Source organism: Henckelia pumila, chromosome 2 (assembly GCF_033568475.1).
Source record: "Henckelia pumila isolate YLH828 chromosome 2, ASM3356847v2, whole genome shotgun sequence".
Taxonomy (NCBI): Eukaryota; Viridiplantae; Streptophyta; class Magnoliopsida; order Lamiales; family Gesneriaceae; genus Henckelia; species Henckelia pumila.
This window is the reverse complement of record NC_133121.1, coordinates 150,284,916-150,292,727: the sequence shown is the minus strand read 5'-3', so window position 1 is coordinate 150,292,727 and position 7,812 is coordinate 150,284,916.

The window sequence follows — 7,812 nt, the reverse complement described above, 5'->3', positions numbered from 1 at the left end:
TTGATGGAAACTTATGTCTCAAATATTGAAATTTTAGATGTCCAATGTGATGTCATAACATAATTGCATCTTTAATAAAATATATAAATAGTTGACTTCAACTTGAAAAACTTATTTGTTTCTTGGAGTGGTAGGTTTAAGATAATGGAGACCTCCTTCCACTCTAGCGTTTAAAAATCATCTTTCACGAATCATGCTCCTGAAATACACAACAATACACAGAGAATTTAGCAACGTAATTTTGATATTTGGTTAATTTACTGATGGAAAGTAGATTGCAGGTAAGATTTGTCACATGTAAAACAGGGATTTGTCGATGCTGCACATGGGGTAGTACCCCTGTGCAGCGTGGAGGCCTCCCATTGGCTAAAATCAAGTGGGCCCCAGATGATTTTATGTGGGGCCAACATGATGTGGTCAATGGGAGGTCTCCACGCTGCACATGGGGTACTGCCCCATAACGATCAAGACACTCAAAGATAAGGTCAGTATCAGAACGCCTATTTACCCAAGTAAAGAGCTCACCACTTCTGTGCAAATCTTGTAGAGAACATCGAAGGTAGAGCTGTCAATTCGGGTTGGGCCTGTCGGGCCAACCCGCCCCGTTCTTAAAAAATAGCTGGTTGGGTTGAGGAATTGGCGGCCCAAAATGGACTGGCCTGTTTGGGCCATGTGCCTAGACTGGTGGGGCGGGTTGGCCCACCCTTTTTAAAAAAAAAAATTCCTAAAACTGAAGCAAAATGGCAGACCGTTCTTAAAAAACTTAAAACCCTATTGCTAACAACCAACAAGAGAAATAGAGAATCACCGCGCCTCCACTCTCTATTCTCCAGTCCCCTCTCCGTCTCTATAGGTTATCGACTCGGCAGCGACCGACAGGAGACAAGCAAAGGCGCAACCTCTCAACTCTCCAGCCTTCTCACCGAATTGATCACCACTCACTCGTCACCAGACAGGTCGCAGAAGGCAGCCAGTCCACATACACAGTACACAGGCCACGACAGGACTCCAGCCGACAGCCATTAGAGTTCAACCATCAGCATAACCATTTCTCAGCTGTTCTGCGTTCACTAATCACCGACCACCGTCTAGGCAGCGTTAGTATTTTTCTTATTCTTTTTTTTTCTTTTTACTGTTCTGAAATTCAATATTCATTGGACTATTTGAGTTGATTTTTGATTTTTGGTGCTTATAACTAACGTTATCACTTTTCAATTGGTGATTTAACTAAAGTTTGATTCTTAGCTAAATTAGATATAAAATTTATTTTATTTGCACCTTGTGGCTACTGACTAGTGGTCGTGGAGTTGAATTCATGAGCAATTGGGAATATTTTAGTTGAGTATTATTTTACTTATGTGTCAGTGTGACAGTGTGATTCACTTAAGCCGTGGAATATTATTTTATTTTATATGCTCTTTGATGGCCGTAAATTGTGAATTGCGATGGTGGTGGTGGATGGAGCCGTGAAGTTGATCATGATTCATGGGACTTCTTGAGTTGAATATTATTTTATTTGCACCTTGAATTTATGGGACTATTTTAGTTGGGATTCGGTTGTTGATTGACTTGATTTCAGATTTTTAGTCTTATTTATAACAAAGTATTTGTTTGTCATTTTATTTATTTAATATTTTTAACAAATTAGTTGTAGTTTTTTACAAGGAAAAAATAAATTTTGGTTATTTTTAACTTATGATTTAAAACAGATAATCATGGACTCTTACTCCACTTTGAATCAAAGGATTAATCTGGATGAGGATGGTAAGATGGAAATGTCTAAGGACAACCAAGGTTCGAGTAAAAAGAATAAGGAATTTTCAGATGTTTAGAATTATTTTGTGAAGAAAGAAATTGGTCAAGATGGTGTACAAAGGGCTGGATGTAAGGGATGTAAGAAAGAATATAAATAAGGGGGTAAACTATATGAGACTTCTTCATTGAGGCGTCACATTCAAAAATGCACAATGTTACAGTTCCATGATGTATGACAAATGATTGTTGATAAAGTCTAAAAAAATAGACCAAAAAGTTGCACGTGGTTTAATAATTGATGCAGTTATTAGACATGATTTGCCATTTTCATTCGTTGAATATATTGGGATTAGAGCTTATATGAAGTACGTAAATCCTGATGGTGCTTGTATTTCTAGAAATACTCTTGTTTATGATATTGCAAGAATATATGCTAGAGAGAAAGAAAAACTCAAGCAAGTTTTGGCTAGAATTCGAAATAGGATTTGTCTGACTTCAGATTTGTGGACTACATGCACTAGTGAGGGTTATATTTGTTTGACTGCTCATTTTGTTGATGATGATTGGAAATTGAACAGTAAAATACTTAATTTTATTCACATGCCTCCTTCACACTCGGGAGTTGAATTGGCTGCAAAGTTGTATGAATTTTTAAAAGAATGGGGAATTGAGAAAAAAAATTTCTCTTTGACATTGGATAATGCATCTAGAAATGACAATATGCAAGATATTTTGAAAGAACAATTTTCTTTGCATAATTTCTTGTTATGTGAAGGCGAGTTTTTTCATATTCGTTGTTCTGCACATATATTGAATCTCATTGTCCAAGAAGGTTTGAAAATGGCTAGTGCAGCTTTGAACAAAATTAGAGAATCTTGCAAATATGTGAAAGGTTCAGAGAGTAGGAAGAAAAAATTTGAAGATTGTGTCAGAGCGGTTGGTGGCTTTGACACAAGTAGTGGCTTGCGATTGGATGTATCTATCCGTTGGAATTCAACATATTTGATGTTAGATAGTGTCATCAAATATAAAAAGACGTTTGATTTTCTTCAATTGAATGATAAAAATTATAAAAATTGTTCTTCAAGTGAAGAGTGGACAAGAGAAGAGAAAATATGTGAGTTCCTAGAGCCATTTTATGATACTACCAACTTGATCTCTGGTTCTTCTTATCATACATCAAATTTGTATTTTATGCAAGTTTGGAAGATTGAATTTTTGTTCAAGGAAAATGTGTTGAATGAAGATGTGGTAGTAAGTGATATGTGTAGAAGGATGAAAGAGAAGTTTGAAAAGTATTTGACTCAATATAGCACGCTTCTTGCATTTGGAGCTATTCTTGACCCATGAATAAAACTTTCTATGTTGGAATATTTTTATTCGAAGATTGAGAGTGATCCTCTTTAATGCCAAGAGAAGATGTCACTTGTGAAAACAAAGTGCTACGAGCTTTTTGAACAATATTCTAATTGCTATAAGACAAGTTCTTCACAACTTCAATATTCTTCTATCACAATTCCTTCTATGCAAAGTGGAGGAGGATTTAAAAACAAGGGCAAAAGAATTTTTTATGTAAGTATTCTTATAATTTTTTCAATTTAATTGTATTGATTGTATTATTTAATTAGTATTTATTTTTTCGTGATAAAATATTTCAAAATTTCAATTAATGCAGAAAATTAAGGAATATGAGAGTCAAACTACAACTAACGGTTGGAAAATCTCAATTGGATCTCTATTTCGAAGAGCCAAAGCTTGAATTTTCATATTATGAAGATTTGGATGTGTTGGAGTATTGGATGAATAACAAAAATCGATACCCAACGCTTGCACGGATGACATGTGATGTTTTGGCTATTCCCATAACTACTGTTGCATCAGAATCAGCTTTTTTCTATTGGTGGTCGTGTGCTCACCAAGTATAGAACTAGCACCCTTTCGGAAAAAGTGCTAGCTCTTATTTACACTCGCAATTGGTTGCATGGTTATGATAATGGTAATTTCATTTAATTATTGAATTATATTTTTTTAATTTAGTTGGCATATTAGTTTATTGTGATTTTATAATTTAACTATTTTATCGTTATGTAGATGATGAAGATAGAACAAGTATTAAGACGAATTTATCGGGCGAGAGATCAAATGCTTTGGAAATTATCGATGAATAAGGAGATGGAGAGGAAAACAGAATTATATAATGATTGATTACTGTTGCATGGTTGTCGGTAGATACATTTGAAATATTTATGTTATTTGTAATGGTTGAAGTGTTTTTGAAATATTATATTATTTGTAATGAATTAATTAGCGTGCTTAATGCTTACAACATTGGACATTGATTAATGACTGAAAGAGTAAAACCGTAGTAGTGTGGTACTAGTATTTGAACTTTGGAAGATCTATGTTTAATGGTTTATTATATTATGTGTGTTTTTGAGTTTTGAAAAATTTTATAGCACTTGAATTATTTATATATGTACAGTGGTCAGTGTACAGTGTACTATGTTGAATTGTTGATGTATTTAAGTGTTTTGAAAGATTAATATTTTTTAAAAATAATTTTTGTATACTTATTAGACTTGAAATATTTATTTATATTATTTATAATAGTGAGTTCATGAATTTTTTTAAAAAAATATGCATTTTTAAAATTTTTGACGCCTAACCCGTATCCCGTTATGGGTTGGGTTGGGCTGGGGGTTTCCCAGCCCGCCCGGAATTCGGGCCGCCCCGTCACTAATCAAGGGTATCACGAAACACTTGCATTTGATTGAGGGGTCTCAAGTTACCACCCACTTTCTCCCGGTCATAACAGATTTCATTAAAATCACCTCCAACTAGCCACGACACCCCTCTAAATTTCGGAAGACTATGCAGCCTACAAAGAAGATCCCACGAGAGATATCTTTTGTTAGAAGTCGGGTCCCCCATAGAAACCTGTAAATCTCAAATATTTTCTGTGTGTTTGACAGAGCAATCAATATTTCCAATGGAATAAGAGTGAATTTTGACATCAAGTGGTTCTTTCCAAAACAGTAAGAGGCCTCCACTTCGAGCAACACAGTTAACAATAAACATACCAGAGAAACCAAGAATATATTTCCACCTTTTACATTGATAGTCCCTCATTTTCGATTCAGAGAGGAAAAGAAGGGACGGATCCTTTTCAACGACAAGGCGCTTAAGTTCTCTGAATGCTCGTTGGTTCCCAAGCTCTCGAGCATTCCACACTATACAACTCATATGGATCGACGGGGTTGCTTAGCAACCGCCGCCATTAAAGTGGTGTCAATATTATCCTCAAATAAAACTAAAGCTCTCTTATTTGAGTGTGAAGAAGTACCTTTATCAAGGCTTGAAATGCCTTCGGTATCCTTCTTAAGCTGATGAATAGGCTTGGGATTGGTGTTTGAAGAAGAGCCCATCTCCCCAATCCTTCGTTTCCAGCTCTTCGCAGCATTGACATGGCCATTGGTATCTACACTCTCACTATCAACATGAGTTCCTAGAGGAACTCCATCATAATAGGCCCTGATATCTTGAATATTGTCGTGTAAAGTATCTATGAGAACCATGTGAGCATGTTCTACAGAAAACGAACAACCATCTACTATCGCAACATTTTTTCATTTAGAATGCAAAACTTCAATATGCTCAGTAACAAGTTGTCCCTTATTCTTATATTGCCCTTCAATTACAATTTCATCAATTCTCAATTCCCCTGAGTGTTCATGAGATCTAACTGGTGGTATACTCTGTTTACTTATGAAACTATTCGGGGGAGAATATTGTCTTAACTTAGGACGTCCTCCCCCTCTCGGATTTGCTTTTAACTAGCTACCAAAATTTAATTTTCCTTTCTGATGAAGAAGTGTGTCACAGTCCCGGAACGAATGTCCAATAAGCCCACAATTATAGCAAAAGTCCGGTAAGCGTTCATACGACAAGATCATTATAACCTCTTCTTCCTCGCTACTAACAAAGAGACGAATGTGTTTCTTTAAAGGTTTTGTAATATCAATGTACCTTCACTCGAGCGTATCGGCCCATAACAAAACCATTATCTTTCGTGTCAATTTCTTCAACTTCCCCTATATGTTTGCCCAATTTCTCCAGAAACTCTTTATGCATAAAGACCAGGGAGAGGTTGTAGCAATGGACCCATATTGCTATTTCTCTGAATTCCATCATACTAGGTGTTTGAAGCCCATTCGGTTAACCAAATATAACCAGATTGCGAAATATATTCCATGGGCCACCATATAATGCACGACGTCGATTCTGTAGCGAATTGAATTCTAGTAAGAACATCTTGTCTCCAAAAACACCGATCTCAATATGTTTATTGGATTGCAGAATACGTGGGATCTGAGAAACAAATGCATCCCCTATTCACAGCTTTGGAAGAGAAGACCTTAGCCACTAGACAATTTCCAAGTCGTTGTTCGCCAATGAGTAAAGTCTCAACATCAATCTTGAGTGGTGGATCTTCAGTGTTTGTAGACAGCAACTTGAGTTCATTGACCAGACAAGAAACTTCTTCTGGGTCCATATATAAGAATAAGAGAGAGTATACTAGAAAGGAGGTCAATCAAATCTGAGAGTAGCGATTGATCCCATAAACCCTAAACCAGAGTAGGAGGAAAGCTCTCACTAGTGGAATCACATAAACCCTAGGAGAGGAAAAATATGAGTGTATATATAATTCTTATTATAGATGATTATCTAATCTAGGTTGATTTGGAGGATTTATGGTTAAGATAAATATATCAAGATAAAATTTGCAAGTATTTGTATGTTAATCTTCCACTAAAGTGGTTGAGTTCAATGAAAATTAAACCTCAATATTAACACATATGAATTCACTTCTATGGTGAATTCTCTCTATTCTTCTTTTTTTAATGATTTATAACAATATATCATTTTTTGCCCTTAAAATATAGTTGAAATTTCCAAGAAAAAGAAAATAATCTTTTTTAAAAATTTTACCTTGGTATTTGAGTATCTTTCTCCGAAATCACCTCCAATTATATTCTAAAAAAGTAAGACAAAAACAAAAAACAAAACAAAACAAAACAAAACAAAACGTCATTAAAATCCTTGCTTTGAACAGTTTATTAAATAAATAATTTTTTAGTCAGTGGAGATGATTGTTACAATTGAATCTCGAGCTAATGATATGTAGTTCATCTGATACTAAGATCTCGAGCTCGAGATCTTGTATCAGATGAACTACATATCATCAACACCAAATAAAAAATTTTAATAACCGATAACCAGGATTCTAATCATGGTCATTGTCTAAAACAGTCGAGTTAAATTCCCTTTTATAAAAGAGTTATTTGCACCAAATACCCATGTGAGAAAATGCACACTTCTCCCCTGTGAAATTTTAATAGACATCTTCAACCCTGACCTTTTACAAAATTAGCACACTCGCCCTTTCAGATGAGTGAGTGTTGCGCACGCGCCACTCATGCGACTGGACAAACATTTTGATTTTTTTTTTTGCACCAAATACCACTGTGAAATATTAAAAATACATATTTGACCCCTTGAGAGTATAATTTTAAATCTATTCAACTCATATTACACAATTTTTATTAAGATCCAATTATAAAATATTTTGCAAACTTTTTTCGTTTTATTAATTTTTATTTTTATTTTAAATTTATTATCATTAATTAATTGTTTTCTAAAAAAATATTATTACTTTATCTTGATTTATTTTATTAAACTCATTTCGTGTTTCCAACTTCTCCATCAAACATACATTCATAAACAAAAATTTAAATACTTACAAGTACCAAAATATTGATATAAAATGATAAATTCAAGCATATTACTTTTTCAATTTATGACTATATAGTATTGAACCAAAATCTAAATTTTTCGAGTAGATGCATTGTACAATTTGTAATAAATAATAAAAAATAACATGATTATATAATCCTAAATCGAAAAAGTAATATTCATTAATTTATTATTTTGGTTAAATATTTTAGTAATATTAGGTATTTAAAATCCTTATTTGTGAATACATGTTTAATGGAGAAG